Source organism: Gallus gallus, chromosome 2 (assembly GCF_016699485.2).
Source record: "Gallus gallus isolate bGalGal1 chromosome 2, bGalGal1.mat.broiler.GRCg7b, whole genome shotgun sequence".
NCBI classification, from domain to species: domain Eukaryota; kingdom Metazoa; phylum Chordata; class Aves; order Galliformes; family Phasianidae; genus Gallus; species Gallus gallus.
This window is the reverse complement of record NC_052533.1, coordinates 61,487,176-61,511,276: the sequence shown is the minus strand read 5'-3', so window position 1 is coordinate 61,511,276 and position 24,101 is coordinate 61,487,176. Positions and strand designations below refer to the sequence as shown.

At 49.4% G+C, this 24,101-nt stretch overlaps 1 protein-coding gene and 1 non-coding gene across 15 annotated transcripts in view; both read left to right on the top strand.

Annotated features, from left to right (window-relative positions):
• Positions 1 to 7,170, top strand: part of ATXN1 — a 257,493-nt gene extending 250,323 nt beyond the window's left edge. For 4 of the 8 annotated variants that reach the window (XR_006937206.1, XR_005855807.2, XR_005855822.2 and 1 more), the window contains 3 exons: positions 2,607 to 2,671; positions 3,909 to 3,996; positions 6,772 to 7,170. This is a non-coding gene — a transcript (ataxin 1). The remainder of the gene's footprint in view (positions 1 to 2,606; positions 2,672 to 3,908; positions 3,997 to 6,771) is intronic. The other 4 variants (XR_005855809.2, XR_005855824.2, XR_005855813.2 and 1 more) reach the window with 1 other exon arrangement.
• Positions 7,171 to 9,875: 2,705 nt separating this feature from the next.
• The window catches only part of LOC121106455 (ataxin 1), a 206,756-nt gene continuing 192,530 nt past the window's right edge, over positions 9,876 to 24,101 (top strand). For 4 of the 7 annotated variants that reach the window (XM_015275966.4, XM_015275961.4, XM_015275965.4 and 1 more), the window contains exons 1-2: positions 9,876 to 10,174; positions 14,664 to 14,784. The gene's annotated coding sequence lies outside the window, so the exon portion shown is untranslated. Of the gene's footprint in view, positions 10,175 to 10,499; positions 10,558 to 10,770; positions 12,612 to 14,663; positions 14,785 to 24,101 lie in introns of those variants that run through there. The other 3 variants (XM_046933588.1, XM_046933583.1, XM_046933593.1) reach the window with 3 other exon arrangements.

Genomic DNA, 24,101 nt, shown 5'->3' with positions numbered 1-24,101 from the left:
CACAGTCGGAAGGGTTTGAAGGGGAATAACTAATAGCCAAAACATTCCCCTGGTAAATGTATTTTTGGTAGACCGTAGCAGTCCTGACTTTTATTATACAGCCGGGGTTTTAAGTCCTGAAATAAGGAAAAAACAATGTTTTTTTGTCTGTTATCCAGACAGCGGAGACTTAAAGCTGGTAAATGCTCCCAGCTTACCTTTCCGTCCACTGAAGATTGGAGCTCTATAAGGAGTCTGGGAACTGTTGGCCGTAAACTACCTGAATCCAATATGCCAGTCAAGGAAAGTACAGCCACAGGAACAGCAGACTGAGAGAAAGCTGTGCAGGAACTTAAGAAACCCACTGAATATCTTGTCTAGTAAAAAGCATTAAAAATGCTAACATGGAGGAAGATGGGTGAATCCTAAGAAACCATAGCAAGTAAAGTTTCCTCAAAGAACAAATAAAAGGGTCCTGGTTGCTGTTCTTGGGATTTCTTCTTTTGTTTTGCTTTCGGGAAATTTTAATTTCTTATGTTAAAATAAGAAAACGTTGTTGTTTCACCCTTGGGAAGATCTGCCTTTTTGCCCCACTGACCATATGCTACTTCTGAACAGTCAGCTGGTGTTAAAAATCCAATTGTTTCTTGAGAGAGAGCTGTTGCCAGATATCTGTATGTCAAATAGTGGAGTGTTTGAGTGCATCGTTCACTGCAGACATATAACCTCTGTCAACTGCCTAGGGAGGAAGCTTGGCCTCATCTAACTGCTGTGAGCATCAAGTTAAAACAGGAAAGGGGCATCGATCCTCATTTAGAGATCTGAGGGATTACTAGAATATAAACAATGATCTTACACAGAAAGAGCAACTTCAATATAAAGGCTTCTATTTCAACTACAGAAATCATGCATGTATTGTGATCTCACTGGGGAGACCTTAAGCGCGTGCAAGGTTGAGATAAATACGTCCTGGTTCAGATAACAGCTTTTGGAGGCCAGATCCTGACTCTTGTACAAATGGGACTCTCAGGGAGCCTGCAAGCTCTCCCCCTGCAGTCTTCAGGATGATCGCTCCAGGCAGCTCTGAGGAACCGATCAGCTTGGCAGAGACTCAGGCTGAGCTGAAAGCTTCTGGGAGCATTCCTGGGAACCTCTGATACTCTGAAGAGACTCTAGTGAGAGACAACACAGGGGCTGGGATGCTTGCCCAGATTGTAAACTGTGCAGGAATTTCTTTACAGCTGATAAGTGCTGCCCAGGACCCTGCAAAGAATATATGTTTTGTGAAAATACTGCAGGCTCTCAGAGGTATCTCTGGGGTGTACACGAGTGCACGCTACTCTGCAGTGGGGAGCTCTGTCTCCACTGCCCCTTCCTGCCACGTGGCTTGTCTGTGTGAATTACTGAGGGACTGCTAGCTGTTTCCCACCCTCCCTACTCACGTCCCCATCCCTCTTTATGTTTTTAACCAGCAGAGGGAAACAGAGGGGTTCAAAAATTAGAGGGCTCGGGTATAATAAACAACGAAGGCTCTGCTGAGTCTGTATCCTCCTATATAAACATAAAAAGAGCTGGAGCCATAAAGCAGCACGGGAGATAACACCTAGCAAATATGACTTCAGTTCACAAGATTATAGCAGCGTATTAAGAAAATAAATCCAAAAAATAATAAGGCATTAAATTAAATTAAAAATTTAAGTTATTGAATTAAAAAATAATGATGTATTAAAAAAACCACAGGCGTTGGTGAGGGGGGCGGTAGTTTTATGTGCAGCTCTCATGTTTGATTGTGGGCATAGCGTTACTGCTGTGGAGGGACAGCTAAAAGGAGCAGTGCTCGTAGAATAGCAGCAAAAGCACTCGTGGGGCGGCAGAAGTGATCACAGCTGGCGATCTCTCTGGGTTAACTTATATTGCATTTACCAGCAGGCAAAGGGTGTTCATCCTTGCAATTACTGCAGAGTAGCGAGTGTCCTGTAAAACCACACCCTTGATTGCCTCACCATAACTTGTTCACAAAGGCATACCCTCAAGCACGTAGTAAACTTTAAATGTGTGATTCAGAATCATTACGACAGCAGGACAACTTGTACACCTTAAAGCTGACACCACGTTTACACATCTCAGCTGACGATGGGCCAAACAAGGGAGAGAAATGACTTAATTTTTTCTGTCCTAACAAATGGGATTTAGCATGGAAAGAAAGGGGAGAGACAGATTAGACGCCATGAAAACCACTGGGTAATCCAACTTTTGTAGCATTTCGGATTTCTCAGACCTGAGCTGCATGTCAGCGTGTGAAATAATCCCCTGAGGTTGCTGGGAGATGTCCTATCACTTCAGATTTTTAACACCAGAGTAGGTTGGTTGACAGGGATAGTTTGTGAAATGGAAAGGGTTTCAGTCAGCCTGTGTTGCTCAACAAGTATGAAAAAAATGTAGATCGTATCCTGGTTTTATTTTTGTTTATACTAATACTGTTTTCTTTTGTCCTTGATATGTAGAATTGTTGATTTTCTGAGTCCTTGGCTAAGCTTTGGGAAAGGGGAATAATAATGCTTGTAGTCCACTGTGTCACCACTGTTTTGCAAGATATCAGGTTAATTTTTACGGTCCCTATTTGACAGGCAGAAGAACAGAGGCAGTGAAGGTGTGACAAGATTAAGACCAAGATGGAGAAAGACGAAACCAGGTTAGAGTCGTGTCAGATGCAATGAAGTCTTCAGTAAAGTGGTTTGTGTAACAACAGCATAGCCTAGGCCTTCCCAGCTTGGAAGAAGGACAACAAAAAGGGGAGTAAGAGAGATGTCTGGGTAGCATGGAGAGTGTGGGTAAAGACTGGCCACTCTGACTCAGTGCAAGAACCAGGAGCATTGAATGTAGCAGAAAGAAAGAGAAAATTCTTGCGTCAGGAACTTGACCCGTGCAATGTGACATAGTATGATGTGGATGCATAAAGTTTACATGTGCTCAGGGGGAGACTGCACAAGTCTTGAAAGATAAATTTGTCAAGGTTTAGGCAGAAACCGCATCCTACTTGTGATGTCCTTGAGCTGAAAATAGCAGAAGGCTGGGGAATATGTGGAAGAAGTAATACGTGGCTGCCCTTGCCTACTGAAGCATCTGCTTATGACCGCTATTGTCTTATGGCCACCGTATGGCCATTATGTCCTTTTGCACAAAGAAAATGAGGATATGAGCTGTGATAAATCTACAGCAAGGAACCATTTAAGAACTAGTATCTCTTGCATGGGAATAGCTTATGATGAGATGGTCCTGCCCCCAGTTGCCCAGTCCACTCTTTTGCCTATACTCGACCCCAGGGCAGAACAATCCCTATGGTAGGAAGCACAGTTCACAAGGCTTGGATTTTATTATTATGAGAGAAGCCCCATGGCAAAAGGCACACACGATGGGAGAAGGCTGAAGATGTGCTTTGAGCAGGTGTTCCTGATGTACTGGGATGCCCAGCTAAATTCCTGTTGAGAAGACTGCTTTCACACTGCTGTGTTTTTTCTTGTAATTGCTATGTGCTCATAGACCTCCAGAGCTTTGAATAAGTGTCTATCATTATGTTATGTACAAATAAATGAATGATATCATGTGAGGACAATATGAGAGCAGATGCAAGTTACAAAGACAGGTGCAAATGGAAACTCTCCAGTGGAAAAAGTGGGCAGAGAGGAGAGAGACGTGCCAAGACATTTTATCCAAGGTGAGAACAATTATTGTAGGAAGGCCTCTGCTGAAGGGTATAGAAAGAACACGAGAACCTGGAAGATCTCTGAGGGCGAGATGCTGCCTTTGTATAGTAAGAAGTCAAAGCAATGCCGGTCTAATTTTGAACAAATCTATATATGCTGAAATAATTCTAATTTAACCACTGATGCCTTGTCACCTTTCTCAGGACATTTTTTTTTAAATTACAGAGTTTCAGAGCTCTTGAGGACACCACATGCCCATGACCCTGCAGAAGAAACTGGAAAAACACCACTTCAACTTGTAATTGGATACAAGGTAAATGTTTACTGTGCTTACCTACCTTGTTGGTCAAAGGCTTGCAGGCTGAGGACTTCCTACCCTGCAAGCAATTGACTGCGCTGTCATGTCTGCAGTCCTCCTCTGCCTGAACATTTTTCTATTGATCGTGACTATGGATTAAGTCTTAGAGGGTACTGCAATTGCTTCATCCCTTATTCATCCCACTTAAATTTTTGTTTGATGTTTATGCACTAAGTCTACATCAATGTGCTCAAAGTGGCTGCAGATTTGTGGCATGCAATACCTTTTGAAAACAGCAACAACAAAAAAGAAAATATAACACATTCTCTTCCATGTATAAGATTCATGTATTGCAGGACTATCACTGACTGTACCTCAGGTTACTACACTGTTAGTTTTTGGCTTTCCTTTAACATTACTTGAAACGATAGGTGCAAAATAACTCTAGTCTTGGACATAAAGCAACTGACACTTATCTCTTTCTTGAAACCAAGGCAGGAGCCCAGATCTGCCAATGTTGACTGAATTTTGTATACTTCTGTTCTGAATATGCATGAAAGCTTTGGGGCCAAGGCCCTTGTGTGTCCTATTTTGTGGAGAGGTAGAGACAATGAGGGTAGAAAATGGCTGTTATTCATATGCTGCACCTTTTCTCAACAAAAGATGTCATGAAGATTTTTAGCATGTGGACAGAACGTGGAGTCTTGGCAGCAGGATTAAGCATATTGGTTCTGCAAGTCTGTTAGGTTGCTGATCCATGAGGTAGGAAGGATTTCTTCAATAGACCAGAACAGCTCACTTGTGGCTGTTAAAGCGCTGAGTTGTCAAAAATCCATGTTTTCAATTCCTAAGTCTGTTCAAACAGGCAAATAGCCCATTGTAGCCCCTTCTCCTCCCATGAACACTCACATCACTTACCAAAATGTGAATAGTATTGATGAGTGAGACTGTAACAGGCTTTAGAAACCACACTGCTTTACATGCAGGAAAAACACTTTAAGAAAGGACAAGAGTTATTTCCCAATCCAAAGTGTTTACATGATAGATGCTAATCTAATCTGTCTAGACCGTAACAGAGAAAAAACTGGCAAGTGAACTCCCAGATAAGTCTCTGTACCAGGTATGGTTTAAAGGGACAACTCGAGTGGACTCTGGCTGCTCTGCCAGAAACAGAGAGCCCTCTCCCAGAAAGTGGACAGTGAATTCTCATTACTTCTTTGTCTTCCTTTTGGTTGAATGTTAATCCTCATTAACAACACTGCCTTGACGGTCCTGGAAGCCAAGAATTTTCCATGCGATGGAGCCTTCCTTCTGTTCCCTGCTGGTGGACTTTGACCCCAATATGAAGTGATTGCTTCTAGGAAGGAGACAGCAGCTGAGGTTCTGCTCCTGCCTGGCCCTTCTGCTCACACCACCTGCAGGGTTAAGGGCAGTGTCAGAAGAGTTTTATGGAGACCAGCATGTGGACAGAGACCTCTGACATCTTGACACCGTAGGCCGCAAGGCACCTAACAACCTGTTGTGGTTATTACTCGAGCGTGCCTAGACCAATTGAGCACCTTGAGAGAAGCGCTTAGCATTTTTATTTTTCCCTGGTCACTGCTGGAACAGCATTCAGGGCTAGGCTTGGCTGCGGTCCATCCCAGGGCCACCACTGGTAACTTAGCTGCTTTTCCTTCTGCATCAATGACATACAACTAACTGACAACATATTCAAAATATGAAATCTGTCTTCATTTCGAGACTTCAGAGGAGTCATCCGTTTTTATTCCCTTGATGAATTGCTTTCTCTGTTTAAAAAAGAAACAAAACCAAGCAAACAAAAAAAGCATCTTGTGTCACATCTGCATCGAAGGAGCTATTTTCATGTTAAAGCCATTGAAGCTATTGTTATTTTAAAGGGGAATTTGACTGCTTCTTTTTAAAAAACAAGACATTGATGAGGTACACATTTTTACCTTGATATCCCATTATCTGTCTGATAAGAAATGACAAAAATGTTTTGTTCAGTGACCCTGCGGCCCCATACGTAGGTGCAGTAAAAAAATCAATGGCAGCCTTTCCTTTGAATTCACTTGCAAAGGACCTCAGCATTTTAGACCATACAGTTTTCTGACCTCAGCATTTTGAACCATAGAGTTTTCTCTTTGAGTCAAAGTGTAGTACTACATACTTGCTTAGTCTTTGTGAATACTTGGCTCTCGCTTCACTAGATGTTAATTTGTATGAGATAATTGTGGCTTTAAAGAGACAGCATTGATTCTCCGTGTGTGCCACTCTCATTTCCTTCCATCTGAAAACAATCCCAGCTGAGTTTTGGAGACCATCGTCAACCTCCCTGTTCTGACAGGGATGCACTCATTTCTAGGCAAATACACGAAAAATAAAGATGTTAGTCATACGTTATTGTGTTCACACAAGTGGCACTTCAAGTTAGAGAATACATTCTAAATATGTTATTGTTCGGGTCGTGTACATGTTTAACTTCCCAGAGGAAAGCGTACCTTAATTAGCCAGCTGTAATCCAAATTACAGTTTCTCACTCGTTAAAGCTGCTAAAATACCTTAAATCAGCTGCCTATGTCTGAAATAATAATGAAAATAACTGCATTTGCAAGAATTATCTGAATGCAAGCAGGCTATAAATAGAGAGGAGGTGGATTGGACAGTCTGCAGATCCCGAGTTGGAATAAAAACATCATACTTAAGCCAAAAACATGACAACCAATATTTTCTGTTATAAAAACATTTGAGATTAATTTAGTTTTTTTTTTTTTTTTTTTATGAAAGCTGTCTGAGATGGAAATTGAGAGCAAAGTTCTCTGTTTATTTACGAGCCAGCACTGATACCTGAAGCATAAAGCAAGGCACCTTCAGATCAATGCCAGCAAACTCTCGACTATATTGGAAAATCCTTCCTGCCACGGGACAAGCACGACCGTGTCCTCGTGTTCTTTCAGCGTAACCCCCACCTTGATAACACTTGTCATCTGAGCAGCTTGTATGACAGGTCTGTGAAGTGGATTACTACTGTCCACTAGAGGCTGTAATGAGACCAACAATGTCATTTTATGACAAATTGAAGTCTTAGACTGTAATGATCGATAATTGTAAGATTACTGTTCACATGCAGTGCATCGTCAGTCACTGGATTTCCCTGAACGTGGATGTTAAAAAAAAAAAATCCAACTTGTATTACCTCTTACTTTCCCATTTCTTACAGATACTAATTACATAAAGCGTGCATGTTGATGGCACGACATCAGTGCACTGAAAGACAGTCTCTCCTAGATGACGTGCCTCCTGCATGTCAAACTGATGACTGTCTTTTGGTCAAGAACGCATTCAGCTGGGAGTCTGACCAGTTTCAGCACGTTACTGGCAGGAGGCACTGCTCGAGTGGGTTCCTGTGTCCAACTCACACCGTCGTGCTGGAGCCCCAATCTGTACGTTCTGCACTGCCACAGTGCCTCTCTCCATTCTTATTGTCAGAACTGTCCTGGTCTGCAATTGTGTCTATTTTCTGTAGCAAACGACTTTCACCTCTGGCATAGTTCTGCACGTCTGGGTCAATAGACTGCGCTGCCTTGACAGACAATGAGGGACCTTTGTCCAGGCCGTGGCAGCACATGAGATCTCGCTCAGGTGCTGCTTCCCACCCTCGGTGCCCCCACCATGCCGCGTGCTGCTCGCTTCTGGGGGAACGCTTTGAGCCCTGCCATAGGCCCTCAAAAGAGGAACTGCAGAGGCATAATGGCATCTTGTGACGTAGAAGAGCATCCTGCGTGCCAGGCAATGTCAGCAAAGGCACTGTCCCCTTATCTCTGTTATGTAACCACGTCAAAACGGAGGTGAGTTTGTGAACCTGATGCGGCTGGCTGCAGTTACGGCACTTCCCCGGGACGTGGGCAGAGGCTGCCTGCTGGGAAAAAAATACCGCTTTGGTTTACAACTGACTTACGCTCTTCCAACTCTGAAGCAGAAACATGGACAAAGATATAAAAGGCCAGAGGCTGGTTCATGGCAAAAAGTGTGGGTCCTGCGGCAAACACCATAGCCACAGGATGGAGGAACACACGAGCCTCTTACACGAGCCTGCCGCAGAAGGGAAAGTTGCCCAAAGCTTGCTTCAGCATGAATGTGGCTTCTCTTCCATGGCGTGTGCCACACCTCTTGGCAAGGTGGAGGTTTGAGAAGGAAAGATTCCTTTCTCCTGAGGTAACAGGAGTACAACTGGAATAAAAAAAGGTGGCAGGCGGGAGAATGCCGCGTCTGCAGAACAGAATGCAGAGGATGGGGTGGCAACTTCTGCGGGGCCTCCACTTGATTTCCAGCTGTCTCCAGCCTCTGCCTCTCTCCCATGGTTCCTTTCATTAAATCAATGAACCTTGCATTAGCTGGGTGAGGATATTTTTGCTGTCTGCCACATGGCTGTAGATGCACCATCTCGTTGCTGAGTGGCACGTTCGTCCAGACATCCGGGCCTGCTGCTGTCCCCAGAGCGCTCTGAAACAGGCAAGCACTTTGGGTTATGTAGCGAACCTGATCCGGAGAGGTGGAAGTTGCACTGTTAAAATACCTTTATGCTCCTAAAGCCAGTCTGTGTGACAGTACCAACTCTCAGTCAAGAGCTGTGCAGATTACCATGTTGTTAGCACATTCTCTAGGAAATACAGAGGATGAGTACAGTCATTCATAGAAGGGACTGCCTTGCTGATCTGCATACTGACAGAGCCCTATGGTCTTTCGCATGCAGACTAATGCTAGATCCAATGCTAAAACACAGCGGTACTACCTGTGGACGCACACATGACACATCTGCACGGAGACATCTGCTTGGAGCTCACAGCTGTGCTGGGGGCGGATTGGAAGAGGCTCAGCCAACAGCCTGCCCTGGGCAGCCACAGCACAGGGAGCGCGCACGGTGCTCTCGGAGCCCTTTTGGGGCTGAGACCCAGCCTCGGGGGCTTATGCAGCATTTCGTGCGGTGACTTCGGGGTGGGGAGAAGCTTTCTCAGCGCCGTGCCTCCCTTCCCGATGCCAAAGCAGAGCGAGCGGTTCCCTGTGCGGCAGTCGGGCTGCCAGCAAGCAGAGCAGACGCTGCCCTGTGGCTGCGTTCCTCCCATTCATTTATTCTGGGAGAGGCGGGCAGTGGTCTGCGCGCAGCCGGGAGAGACGCGCGAGGATTCTGCCGGAGCGTGTGCGAGGAGCGCAGCGGGAGCGAGTACCCAAACATGCGTGGTGCAGCCCTGCCTGCCTCGTAGTGCGGTGACGGAATGAGTCAGAGCCTCTTTGGTCTGAATGAAGTGGAAGGTACTCTCTACAAAGCAACTCGAGCATATGCCGAGGATCCGGAAAAATAAAACTAATTCAGAAAACGGGAGTGGGATGCGGGCTCCTGTTCTACGACGCTTCACAGCTCGGAACGGCAAAACGCAATATGGCATCTTAAATAAAATCACCCTCCCCTGACTCTCACGGCGCTGCCTCCGAGCCGTCCCTGGCTCCCCGGCGCGCGTTTATTTCCTCCCATAGCGACAGCCCGGCCTCGGCCGGCGCTCCCGCATCCCGCACGGCCGCTCCGCAGGACGGCGCGCCGCCGGCCTCGCTCTCCTCTCCCCGCTCGGCAGCGCGCTGCTCCCGGTGCCCGCCGGCGCGTCTCCCGACGCAGCGGGCGTCGGGGCGAGGAGCGGCCGGCCGGGGGGGGGGGGGGGAGAGAAAGGGGGGAGGAGGGCAGCTCGGCCCCGGGCGGCCCCCAAAGGGTTAAGGCCGCCGGCCCCGGCGGTGCTGCGCGTATGCAATAATCTGTGTGGCTCTCTTGGCCGCCTGCCAGAGTGCTGCCTTGCCTCCTCCTCCTCCTCCTCCCCGCTTCCCCCCCCTTCCCCCCCCCCCCCCTCTTTCGCGTGAAGTAGGATCCTTGAGCTGTTGCAGAGGCAGCCAACTGCTCCATATTTGGCTTCTATTACACATTTACATACTGGAGAGCGGAGCGGCAGCGAGCGCTGTACCGCAGACATCATTTCTACTACAGCGCCGGAGCAGCCCGGAGCGTGTCCCCGCGGGGGAAGGAGCCCGCACGCACACACACACACACACACACACACACACCCGAAGACCCCCGCCCCGGGAGGACGGCGGTGCGCGAGTCTCAGTCCGACCCCCCCGCCAGCCCCACCTCCACTGACACTTTACAGTAAGTGCCTTTTTCTTCCTCCTCTGCTTTCTGCCCCCCCCACCCCCCCGCTCCTCCTCCTCCCCCGGCTTCTCCCCTTGTTTGGGCTGCGGAGCCGCCCGCGGTTCCCGGCTGGAAAAACACGGGGCCGGAGGCGGCTCTGTGCGTGCGTGTGTGTGTGTGTGTGTGTGTGTGTGTGTGTGTGTGTGTGTGCGGGGGGGGCAGCGCTGCGGCCCGGCCTCGGGGCCCAGCCCGGGCGGGGGCCGCGACATGGCCGAGGGCAGCGGCCTGGGCCCGGGGCCGGGGCTCGCACGGCCCTCCCGCTCCTCCTCCTCCTCCCTTCTTCCTCACCCCGCCGGCAGGGTGCCGGTGGCCGCGGTGGACATTTTGCGAGCGGCGGCGGGGTGTGTGTTTGTAGCCGTGTGTGTGTGGTGTGTGTGTGGCGGTGCGGTGCGTGACGGGGTAGTGACACGGCCCCTCCGTGTGTGTGTGTGTGTGTGTGTGTGAAGTGGGGGGGGGGGAGTAGGGAGCGGGGGGGCCGCGGCCGGGCCGCACGGCGCATGTAGTAGGGGCTGGGCGGCCGCTGAGGGTGAATGAAGCGAGCGGGCGGCGGAGGAGGCGGCGCTGGGACGGGGATGTGCCCGGCGGCCGCCCCGCGCCGCTGCTCCCGGGGCCCAGGCCGCCTGCGGACAACGCCCGGTACCGCCGCCGGGGGAGCGCGGGCGGGAGGGCCGCGGGGCACCGCCGCTCGGCCCCGGCGCTGACCGGAGCTCGGGGTCGGCTCGGTGTTGTTCGATGCCCCCCCACCCCGGTAGGGCCGCGGGCGCCGCGATCCGCGAGCGCGATTGCCGGGGGTACCGAAGTCTGAATTAAACGCGCTGGGAAACGTCAGCGCCCGCTGTAATAGCGATAGCGATAATAACGCGACGGAGCGGGGAGCGCGTTCCGCGCGGCGGCAGAGGAGGAATTGCCGAGGAGCGCTAACGGAGGAGCAAACAAGTCGGAAGCCGTTATATAACGCGCCGTGCGGCGCGGGGAGCGGCGGCTATTTGGGCGCTGTTGACCGCACGCTGCGCGGCGGGCGCTCCGCGGGCAGCGCCGGGCCGAGCCGAGCCGGGCGGGGGGACGCCCCGTGCCGTGCCGCGCCGTGCCGTGCCGGGAGCCCCTCCGTGCGCGGGGCAGAGCGCTGCGGGGCTGCGCGTCCGTGCGGCGGCGCGCTGAGGGCTTTTAATTTCGGTTTCGAGCCCTTCCGCCGCGGGATCGCCGCGCCGCGCCTCCGGCCCTTCCCCCGCCTTGGAAGGTGCCGTGGGCCGGCGGCGCGGCCCCGGGTGCGGGGCCCTTCCCGCAGCCCCTCGTCGCCGGAGCCCGCCCGGCCCCGCTCCGCCGCGCGATGAGAGCGCGCTGCCATGGCAACAGACGGCCCCGGCCGCTCAGGTGTGCGCGCGCCGTGCGCCCGGCCGCCCCCGTGCCGTGTGCGGCGCCGTGTGCGGGGCGCGGGAGGAGGGGGCGGCGGCGGCCCCGCGCCGAGGCTCCGTCAGGGTGCCGCGGGCTCACGAAAACTTTGCCGCTGCTCCCCTCTCCCTGCCCGGCCGCTGTAGGCCTCGGGGCCGTCCGGCGCCGCGCTGTGACATCGCCGGTGGGAATGCCCGGTGTGTTGAGGGGCGGCTGGCTCCCTTCTCCCTTGGTTCAAAAACCCGAGGGGCGTGTAATATAAACGTTCTCTTCTCGGCAAACGACTCGTCGCTGATACTCGGATTGATCTGATTTTGCGTTTGTGCTCGTTAAAATGCAGCGGAGCGACGGAACGGCAGGGCGGGAAACTTTCCGCCCCAGACGGCGTAGCGCCGTGCAGGAGCAGGCAGTGCAGCTCCGCGCTGCCCTCCGGGAGCGCTCGAGCGAGGAGCGCATGCCGGCCTTCCGCCCGGTGGCCGCACACGGGCGCAGGCGTCGCTTTGTACGGGCACCGAATCTGGCGCTCAGTCCTAACGCCGTGGGCCTGGAGCGGCTCCAGGGGCTGCCCGCGAGCCGCGCACACGGTGCGTATCTGGGGTAGCTCCGCTTGTTGGACTCCGGCCAGGCGCAGAGCGGAGTAGCGGAGCTCAGGCGCTGATCCCGCTGCCCGCGGCCGTCGTTTTCCCGGTATCTTTCTACGGCAGAAAGCACCGTGGGATTTTTGCCCCCTGCAGGAGCCGGGTTAGCCACGTGCGGGAGCGGTGAACTACTCCCGTTGCTAACCGCACGTGCATCCGCGCTGCTACAGGGCGCAGCCCGGAGCGTTTCACGTCTCGGTGGTGAGAAGTTGCCGGCACCGTGCAGCACCGGAGCTCCCAGGCAGCCCGTAGGCCACGCTGACCGGCTCTCTGTGCCCGGGCTGCCTGCCTTCGGGGGGAACGTCCTCCCTCTGCGTGCCGAGGGGGCTGGAAGGAGGGCAGCCCGTGAAGAGGAGCGGTAGCAGAAGGTGAGCGCTCGCAGCACGGCTGCTCTCGAGCTGCCGCTGCGTGCCCGGTGCTGCTGGTGACGTGCTGCACGGAGAGGCAGTTCACCCGTGTGACTGAGAGCACTGGAAAACAGTTACTTAGTAAAGGCTGCCTCTGCATAGTTAAGAGACTTCCTGCAAGTACACGGCGCAGCTCTTCTCCCTGGCCTGGTCTGATTCACTTAGGAGAGGCCGAAGGAACCGGTCTTGTTTTAAGAGACATTTACACGAGGCCTGGAATTTCACTTAACAAAAATTTTTATGTAATAGATCCAGTGGCCTAGTTTCACCTTCATTAAGAAAATAGGCGCTAAATGTGCTCACCTGGAAAGCAACTGCCGATTTCAACATTAGGATGTGAAAGCAGTGGTCTCGGTGCCGTGGCTGGCAGAGCAAAACGAAGGCCCGGTTCCCCCCCGTGCTGAAGTTCAGCAGCACGTCTGGGGACGCGGCAGCGAGGGCTGTCATTGCTCGTGCAGCGCTGGCTTTTGTTGTGGTGTGCTAATTGAGGGGAAACGCGATGAAGAACTGCGGCAGGGCTTAAAGGAAACGCGTGTCAGAATTGCGGAGGGGCTGCAGCGCTGGCTGGGTGCAGGGCTGTGTGGCAGCTGTAGGGCTGCCTGGGGGCGCACCGGGTTGGGGTGGCCGCTGCACAGGTACGGTCTGGGCGCCCTGCGCAGCTCGGGTGGCAGATGGAGCTGTAGGTCTCCTTGGAGGTACCCGTACCGACTCTGCTTTAACAAATACCGACACAATTAGCTGAAGAGGCAGCAGTCTGACTGGCTTGGCACAGGTAAACGCTGCAGCTTGCTGAAACGACGTGCTGTATTCCAGTGAGTACTCCATAGGAAGTTGTATGCTTTGCTCAGCCTGAGCTTGCGAGCTGAAAATCCTGATCTCATTCGGTTTTACTCAGGCAGAGGCACAGCGTTTTGGGATCTGATGTCATACGCGCATCTCGTTCGGCGGTTTGCATTTTTCTATGAGCTGAAGTTTTTCACATGGTTCTGGCTTAGCTGATAGATGATGGATGCTTTTACATGTAAGAAACTTCGCAGTCTCCCGACCTCTGTAGAAAGGCAGAAACTGGATCTGTGAGTGCAATTCCTTTTTGATCCCCCTGCGAACACTGAGAGGGTAATGCTGGATGCTTTCTGTTTTTCCCCTAAAAGCTGTAGTCTGAGATGGCTCTGAAACACATGCAAATCTGTGTGCGTGTATTGGTCCCAGTCTGCAAAGTTGCTTCAGCACACGTCCCAGCGAGGGTTTTGCTGAATGAGGATTGATTAAAGAACCTATCTGGAGTTAAGTATGTGTGTAAATCCTTCCGTAAATAGGGACGAGTCAGCGTGCTCATAAACTGAAACAACAAAAGTGCTTCTCAGTGAGGGAGAAACGGTCCCACTAAGTCCTTTTATTGTCCCAAGAGTGATAAAAATATTTGGTGAGATTCCAAGTGGGGAAAAAAAAAAGAAAAAACGTATTTAGTTGGATATGTGATGTCAGCAGAATGTCAGTGCCATTGCTCTCAGTACTTCTGCTGAAGAAGAATTCAGAAATAGAAAAAAGAAGAATGATGCTGGTAGCATTGGCCGTTGTTTGCATTGTTGGAGCGTTTGCAGCGCTGTGCACTGGCTCTGATGTGCTGCGGTTAAGGACAAGGTAACGCCACGTTCCCCTGGCTGACTGCATTCACCCACTGGCAGCGGTTGCAGCAGTATTCTGTGAGTGGTGCCCCTCCTCAGATGACACACGTTCTGCTGGCCCTGAAGTCAGCTCGACTCGCGTGTGGTTCTTCACCTCGATAAGGTCACATTTAGGGAAGGAGCGCTCTGTTGGAATAAGTGGGCTACGTTCTCTGCTGTATGCGTGCGGTCTGCAAGACTGAATCTATAGTTTATTTGTGCTTGAGTAATAGCGAAGCAGTCGCTCAGGCTTCATTAGGGTGTCTTAAGGATGCTGTCATTTGAGTCTTACCTGTGTTTTTGCTTTGTTTTATTTCGGTTCCCACCTCCTCAACTTTGGGATCGACAGTCACGCCGCAGGCCGAGCCAGACGGGCGAGCAATACAAGCTGTGAATTTATCGTTGACCCCTGCAGGACAGTGACCACCTTCGCTGTCGTCTTCGCCATACAGAGATGCGCTGTCAGTGAGGTAAGAAAGCAATGCCCTTTTCTTCTGTCTAACAAGCATGTGCTGTCTGCCGCGGGGTCTGGTCAGCACGGGCACCTGAATGGAGTCCGTGCCGTTATCTACCTGCAAAACGTCTGTACTTCCCTTGCCTGGCAGTAAAGGTCCTGGAGATACTCATCATAGAAATGCCACGAGCTCTGGTGACTCAGTTGGGTGACTGACAGGACAGTGGGTTCCAGATGAGTGGTTTTATGTTCACCTCAGGTCGGAGTATATGCAGTTACTAAAAGATTGTAGCACGAATGGAAAAGTTTACAGTCTCTGATCTTTTGCTGGTTATTACCATGGGTATAATTGTATAAATCCTCCCGTGCTTTTGTGAACATTTTTAGCAGTTCTTGTTGCTTGCAGCTTGTTTGAGTTTTCGGTGTCCCCATTTCCTCTCAAGCACTGAACTTTGCCTGGCGTGAGGATACTTCCCAGGGTAACTGGCCACTAGTGGTGTGCCCGAGTGTCTTTTACTCCAGTTTCAGGAATGTTTTCAGTTCTTCTGACATTTTTCCCCCGAGTTCTGGAACCAGACAGGATGGAGTAGCACGCTCAGCTCCTTCTCCTCTTCCTCACTTCTCCTTCTTGTTTGGCTGGGGGGAATACCTTGAAAGAACCAAGTCTCAGGGCTCAACAATCGTACTGCCAATAAAAAGAACATACATTTTTATTGTATTTCTTTAATCTGATTGTCATTAAGCCAGCCTGTTTTTTTGGACCTGTTTCATGATTTTTGAGTGCTTGGGATTGGCAATGCTGCTAATACTTTTTTTGGCAAAAAAAAAAAGCAAACCAAAAGATAAAAGGTCATAACAAAATTGATGTCTCTAAATAAAAGAAAATTAAATGTAGCAGCTGCTTGCAGAAGTTGAAGGTGTTTTTTTCCCCTTTATACAGCCAGAAAACTCCATTGCTATAGCATTCTACACATGAGGGGTTGACCAGAAAGCCTGTGCTGCAGAATAAGTTTATAATACATAGGGCACGTCAGAGAGGTGTGTGGCACGTAATTTACATTTTATTATGGCTGTGGGGTAGGGTGCCGTGCTGAAAAGGGAAGTTGTCTGTGCAAGCAGTTGCATGTAAAGACATGCCTCTTAGGGTTTACAAATGAGCCAGAATAGCGGGGGTGGACTGATACCACTGTGCCCCCTCAGAGCAATAGGAGTATGTTGGGTGAACAGCCAGCCCAAGTGGCTGTGCACTGACATATTTCATCTTTCACTTTTGGGACAGAACTGACTGGGTAGCTGCTATGGGCTCTGGAGATCAGATAGAAGGGAGCTCTCTGTTCTGACAGGGACGTTTCCACAGAGCCTTTCATTTTTTCGGAACCGGCACAGGTTTTATGAAGCTGTATTTATTTGCGGGGACAATTAGTGCAGGACAGCTTTCTGTCTCTTAACTAGGGGAAATGGTTTAAAGCGTGTTGGTTGAACCCTGTGAATAACCACTCGGAGTCACCTCGAATATTTTAGCATCTGGCACTTCCTGCGATGGCATGAGAAAAAGTATGTTACGTGTTGGAAACAGTCTGGATTAAAGAAGAAATAACCCAGTTAAGTCTGCTGCAGTTGTCTCGGTTACAGTGTGAGAGGAGAGCAGGACTGTGCTGCTTTTTTGCTGTATCAGTGCAGTTTGAAATGCTGTATTGTCTTCTGGGCTTCAGATCAGATCTTTTTCAGCTCCTTTTCTTTCTCTTGGATGTTCTGTCTCAGTCACTGAGCGTGGGTACCTCTGCTGGCCTTGTTAGTTAGTGCTTATTTTCTCTAGGGATCGATCAAAATCAGTCCTACTGTATAAACGAGTAAAGTAGAAGTGACTGAGATAGCAACTGCCTGCTTACAAGCGTTATCTCTGGCGCCTGATTTAACAGGAGGGAAGTCAAAAGTAGTAACACGTGAAACAAACATGACCCAGAGCAGCGCAGTGAGCAGCCACAAGTAGGTTTCATGAATCGAGATCGAGCACTGCGTGCTGAGACCCAGCATCTTTTCCAGCCCTCACTTTTTTCTGGGGGGAGGGGGAGAAGTATCAGCAGCCCTGCTCTGTTCTGCACAGACCCAGCTTATTGCCACGGGGTCTGTCCGAGGGACGGGACATCAGGCACGTTTATTTCACGGGGCACCTCCACGATCAGAGCTCAGAAGCTTTGCTTCAGCCCTGGTGTCCCCCCACGTGCGTTTGTACTCACACGAGGAGGCGTGTGGCTGCAGGGAGTGAAGCCGCTGCGGTGCGTACGCTTGAGGCGTGCCTGCCGCTCGGGTTCGAGCAGCTTTCCTGCAGCCTGCAGAGCTCGCTGCCTGCATGAGGACGCTGGGCTTAGTGAAAATAAAATTACATGTGTTGAGGTACGGCTTTTTATTTTTCCTTTACCCCCTGATTCCTGACTTTAGTTACTTTTAGCCCGAGCTAAAAACCGTCGAGTTATTGTTATTTGTTCAGAACTCGCTCTGCCTCCTTCCACGCAGGCAAATGACTCAATGCTTTCTTTTAAGCAGTTGTGTCGAGAGGGTTTTGCATGAGGCACTGGTTGTTTGAACAACTAGAGGGTTCTTTTCAATCTTTTCCACTGTTGAGTCACTTGATATCTATTAATCACGTTATAGTACCGGGTTGAATTTGCAGCCACAGCCTGTTTGTAAATTTCTTTTTTTTATTTTTGCTGAATTTTCCATCGGTATATCTGCACACTACCTGGTAGGGTTTATTTTTCACAGGCCTAAGCTGTGCTTTATACAGGCTTCTGGCTGCCGCTGTCTGTAAATGAGCAACAGGCTGTTCTCTTAAAATATTATGTACTGCATGTAGAAAGAGGTGATCTGTCTCAATATCAGTGTGTCCAAAGGCAATTTTTTGATTGCCATATCGGTGTTCCTTTATCACAGCTGATTTTATTTCCTCCCTCTTACACTGTTTATCAAGGCCTGCAATGGCTGTAGGGCTAAAAGAAGGCAGCGGTGGAGACTGTGAGAGCATTGACAGCACAAATGAAATGGAGGTGCGAACTAGGTATAATTGGAGAGTAATTAGAAATCATTTTAATTTTTTTTTAATTGTTTGTTTTGTGCCTGAGTGAGTAACTCTTTGATAAATTAAATGAAAAGATGTGAATGCAGTGTCAGATGTTGGAGATGAGGCCTGGTCGCTTCCCCAGCCCTACCCCGTCACCCCTGCGGTGCCCTGCCGTGGCTTTGCTCTGCTGTTTCCTCAGCAGATGCTGCTGTAGCCCGATGTCACATTGACTGGAGGTTTTGTAACACCGTCTGAAGTATAAACGGAGCTGGCTGTAGTGACTTGTCTAGATTGAAGCACTGGGCTCTCATCGGTAATGTGGTAGAAGCCACTGCCTGAGGTTTGATTCACCTTCCATGATATGCTGTGGAGATCTGTCCTGTGCTAGCGTTACTTTAGAGCGTGATATTTTGGCTGATGGAGCAAACATTAGAAGCAGAGCACGTGCTGAGGGTCAGAATGCTGTGATTGCCATCCCTGATCTGTAGTTCTATATAGGCCTCAGCATCATACGTGCCCTCCTTCTCTTACCCTTGGCATGTTTGGTAGTCGCTTCTTTAGTTGTTGGTGAGTTAGCAGTGCTGGTTCTGTTTGGGACTAGCCGAAAACCTGATTTAAGGGTTTACTGACTCACTCTTCAGTCTATAAAAGGCAGAAGAGTTTAAGTGTTTCTCGTTTGTGTTGGAATGTGGTCGCGAGCATTACCACATCTTTGTTTGTCAGGTACCCATGCACCAAGGCCCTTCAGGTTTTGCAAACTGAACATTTCTGTGAGACGAGCTGCTTGAAGAAAGTCAGGCTTTAGCGGGGAAGGCTAAGTGCAGAAAGCAGGCTTAATCCTCCTGCGCCGCGCTCAGAATTGGTGTGCCAGGGAACGGTTGCTCATTGGTGCCGTCCTTGTCAGCATCACGTGGAGCAGCTGAGCAGGGAGTGCCTTTTCCGGTTACTATGATAGTAAATGCACTTAGCCTCTTCCTTAGCCCTTCAGCACGTCCCCTCCCTGGTAGCAGCCCGGCTTCATGGCCGTCTGTCTCCAGGCAGTGTGACAGCGGGCGAGCCGCAGCGTTGGGAAAAGCATTGTATGCAAAGGGAGAAAATCTTGCCGGCTTTATTACAGCACAAAAAGTTGCAAATTAATTCTTCGTGTACTGCTAGTGGTTAAAAACCCATTGCGCTAATCATGTGAAATGCATTTTTATTTACAGATTAGTGGGCTCTACTCTGACATATGACTAACAGGGAAGCCCCTCCCTTTAACAGTTGTATGTCATCTGCTTCAGAGAACTAATTACTTGGCAATTCCCATTTGATAATTCCCTCTTTATTTTCTGATGAGTTACTTAACAGTGATGAGCTTGTTGAGCAGAATACCGTGCTTAATCTCTGCTTGAGAAACTACAGTGCGGGCCTGGGGATATCATTGTTTTCTGACTGCTGCTTAGCCTTGCCGTAGGAATGCCGAAACCACACGAAGGCATGTTAACAGCTCGCAGTTACCGGTAGGCTTAATGGGAGCGGAGCACAGCGCTTCCCAGAAAATAAAGGAAGGGTTTAGATGGCTGTTGCGGTTGCGTTTTAAAATCGTATCGTCTGCAGGCAGGATGTTAAAGGCATCATTTCTCCAAAAAAATCAAAACAAAGCCTTAGCGCGATTTAGGAAATGCACGTTTGTGTCAGAGGTGTCTCCTGTGCATCGTTAATCCTCTCCACTGCAATAATATATTCGAATGGAAATGTATTTTTCTTTATATCACCGTTTTCCTGTAATACTCATTGGACAGTTCAGTTGATAATGGTAATTTTCTTAATGTTTGATACTTAAATAAAATATCACGGTGCTTTCTCTGCTGTTACCTGTTTTTCTTTACCCCCCCGTCCCCCCCCACCCCCTTTTCACACTCTCTGACTCCAGTGGCCACAGCAACCCGTGTTTCTGGCTGGGGAATGCATTACAAGCCTCACGCTAATTACTGCCTTGCAGTGCTTCCAGAGGGTACCTGAGTTCAGCAGCGCTTAGCTACAGCACCAGGCACGGGGATTTGTGGGGTGAAGGGACATCAGTCTGCTCACGGCTGTCCTGGGGAGGTCAAGGTGAGCCTCCCCCTCAGATCGCGGCTCAGATGGGTCCCTTTCAGACCCATCGTCTCTGAAATTCAACTGTGTCAAACCGTGCCATTGAATGTGTTTAACGTTTTATCACTGACTTCAGTAGAGGAAGGTTTGTGGACCAACTGCAGTCACTTTGACTATCTGGCAGCGTTGCCGTGTAGGTAGTGATACCAGAAGAATTGGATTTTAACCAGTCAGGTGGTATAAGCTGACAACGGCTCTTTTTTCTTGTGCTTGAACAAGAAGTGTAGTATTTGGTGTATGAGATCACATAGCATTGCATCATACGGCGCGCTGATTTATTAGACGTTTGCAGCGGTATCTCTTGGCCAGTTACTGGTAGCTCTCTCAGGGGTTTATTTTATCACTGACAAAAATGCATTTGTACATAGTCGCACGTGTTTTTTGTAAAATTAATCAGAGGAACAGTAATCTTAGGAAATGTACAATTTAGAGCAGATTAATCTACTTTAGCTGTGTTCATGAAGTGCATCAGCTATAAGATTTTTAGAAAGGAATGTTAATCGGGTTGATCAAAGGCAGCTTGAAGTGCAGAATTCAAATGCTAACACAATTACATTCTATCTGTTCGTATATTTGCTGCCACTTGGGTGATTTTTTTCCTCATTTTTAAGACAAAAATAAGTTCCATTTTACTCTGCGGTACATTTTTTTCCTACGGAATATATCATGTTTTAAAGCCAAAGGCACAAACATCAGGTGGAATGTAATTTTAACAAGTAAAGAATGGAACAGTAATGTAGACAAGTAAAACCAAATAGTTTTCATTGCACTTTTTTTTTTCCCTTAGAATTTTTTAATCCAGTTTAATTTCCTCTAATGACTCAAAGGATCGCAGGTATGGGCATCACTGCAAACAGGAATCCTTCATGAGAGTCAGGAAAGAAGTGTGACCATGAGCAGGACGTCCCGGCTTGACAGATTCTTCTAAAAGCCACTGTAGCTGTTGAGGAGGGAGCTGCATACTGCACCCTCGTGTCAGATTCTTTCTAAAGAGGTGGGCAAGAGTTAGGAGATGGTGATTTGGACTGATCTCCCCCTGCCTGCTCAGAGGCGAAAGGTTGTAGCTGTGGTCATCCACCTTTGCATGGTCCAATCTGCTCTCTGATCGCTTTCCTCTTCAGGCTTAGCAGCGCTGCCTTAAAGACCGAGCCTCTGCTTGGGCAGCATTGCCTATCACTTCAGGCTGCGCCTAAGTACCACAGATTTGATCACTGGTATTTTCTTCCCTCAGCAAGGGATGCAAATTTCCTTTTGATTAAAGTTGAACTGCGAAGTAAAATATTTTGCTGCAGATGTACCAGTAGTCATTGTTCTACCAATACTAAAGCACTACAGTATGGATATCATGAACACCATCTCTTACCACAAGACTTTAATTTCATACTAATGTCTTAAGGTTTGAGCATCCAGTTTTAACGAACAAACTCCCAAACCATGTCATTAATAGGTGTGGAGTTTGCTCAGAACTGCAATTGTTTGCTGGTGTCAAAAACAAAAAGGAAGTCAGACGGTGCCACCCCCTCTTGCTTTATTACAGATGAGGGATTAATCCATCCTGGACTTTGTGTTTCTCTCCTTTGTGTTCTGCCTGCCTGCATCCTCACCAGCTGCTCCGGCTGTATTACCAGGGCTCCTCTGTGAGCGTTACTTCTCCAGGGCTGGTGGAAAGGCCAAAGACAAATAAGTGGGCAGGCACTTTTCCTTTGCATCTTCTGGTTTGCAGAACTGAGAAGATGCTTTAACTTTTCCCTTAGGTCTCCTCTGCCTCCTCTTAGAATCAGGGATGAGTTTCAAGTTTCCTACTGTCAGTCTTAGTAAATCTTCTTGGATGTTCCCTGCGATTTGGCCTGATGTTTTTGTTGTTGATCATACAGTCCTATTTACTTTTTGAACTTGACAGTCGATTAAGGTGTAGGGTGATAGCTGACACTGCAGTATAGTCTGTCTAATGTGCTTTGAGGTCTGTGCTGAGGGGGAAGGAGGAGGAATGGTGGATGTCACGGGTCACTAACCTGTAGTTTAAAACTGCACTGTGTCTTTTTTCAGGGCACTGCACGACTATGTTATGGATTGACTTAAAATATAGGTGACTCTTACGACCCTGGCAGGACTGGAGAAAGAATCAGAATCTGTGTTTTGTTCTATGTTTGTACGAGCTGGGGGAATAACTCAGCCATGGTGCGTGGTCTTCCTCTATGAGACTGCCACAAACTGACATGGGGACAGCCTGGGATTTGTTGGTCACCACGAGCTTATTTTGATTGCAGCTCTAAGGCAAATTCAGGAGAAATAGTGTGCACTGACTGAGTGAAATAAAGTTGTGATAATAAACTTCCTGAGTGACATTTGTTGTATGACATTACTATCCAAATGTTGACATCTGTTCAGAATGCAGCCAGAATGGGCCCTAAGTAGGATGGAACAGGAGGTACCTAGCAAGCATCTGAAAGGCATTAAATAGCAACCGAGAAAGACATCGGCTACCTAAGGACTTGAACTTGTTGGACGTCATGCTGCTTGAAAGGAATGGAAGAAATGCAAACTAAGACATGCTTCTGCTACGTTAGCAGCAGCACTGTGCAGTCTGTTTGTCTGAGCTGTCAGCGGGCTGGCTGCAGCACTTGGTGCTGTTTGTGCAGCTCTTGCCCTAGCCGGCGTGCCTCTGTGAAACCAGCAGTGCTGTGCAGCCCGAGCTGCAGCACCAGCTTGTCATGCTTCATGCCTGTGTTGCAGCGAGGTGCTTCACCACAGCCAGCGGTGGGTAAGCGGTCTGGAGCCCACCTCTGTCATTACTGCTGTGGTTTGAGTGGAACCGCTTGCGTATGGATGGAGTGTAACAGAATGTGGCATCTGGCTGCATGTCTCCAGGAGGGCTGGGGCCCTCTGATGTTGTAGCTGTTGGTCAGCTTGCTGCTAGGATGCTGCTTGGTAGTTGAGTGTTAGCTTGGCTTTTTCTTCAAGTGAAGAGAGAATGAAGACTGTCCCGCAGTCACCTGTCTTCACTTTTTGGCCTTCACGTGGACGTGTTGGTGAATTAGACTCATCTTAGAATCATAGAATCGCTAAGGTTGGAGAAGACCCACAGGATCATCCAGTCCAACCATTCGCCCTTCACCAATGGTTCTCACTAAACCATGTCCCTCAACACAACATCCAAACGCTCTTTGAACACCACCAGGCTCGGTGACTCCACCACCTCTCTGGGCAGCCCATTCCAGTGCCTGACCACCCTTTCAGAGAAGTAGTATTTCCTAACGTCCAGCCTGAATACAGCTTCATACAGCCAAACAATATTTTGCCCCATCATCCTTCTGTCCCGCTGTAACCTTTCCCTGATATACTCTCCTGTTGCTGGCCAGTCAGTTTCTCTTCTCACCTCCTTCTCTGCAGAGTTTCTCCTATGCTAGGCACTCCTGGCAGCACCTGACCCCCTTGTAGGGCACCCACCCCACGTTTGCTCCCTGCCCAACGCTTTGCTGCGTGCTGCCCTTCTTTGGGCTCTCCCTCTGTGTGTGTTCCTGTGTGCCTAGAGTCCGTTTCCACTTACAGGATTTCAGTACTTCAGTCATTATCTGCAGAACAGCCAATTTTAACATTGTTTGATCTCCCTCCCTTCCTCCTTAGTCATAGCTGGGTTCTGAGCTCTGCAGCCCCGAATGATCTGTCAGGACATGCCTTTCCTCCACACAGCCCTCCCTTCTCCTCACGGGGGGGAAAAAAAAGCCTTTATTTCTTCTCTGGAGCGGCACATTGGATTGTCAGCCCTGCCTGCCCCTGCCAGTCCTCCCCGGCTGGCAGCTGCAGCGTCTCTTCAGCTGGCACCTTGCTTTCCAGGCTGGTCAGCTGGTTGCTCACAAACCGGGCGCGTTTATGTGTTTGTGTAATTTTACACGCTGGCAGTTTAAAAGTAATTCGGCTGTTTTCTCTGTAGCTGGGCATGAGCCGGGAGGCACCCTCTTTGGGTTATTTGTTCATAAGATAATGGGGTCACTGTTACTTTCCTGTCGTACCATGTGGTCCGCTAGTCAGAGGGCTCTCACTGTGCTAATAGCAGCAGCTTCCATCATTAACATTAGCGAGCTTTAAAAATGTATTTCTTTACATATTATAGTAGTGGGACAAAAGTAACGGCCTGAGCTGTT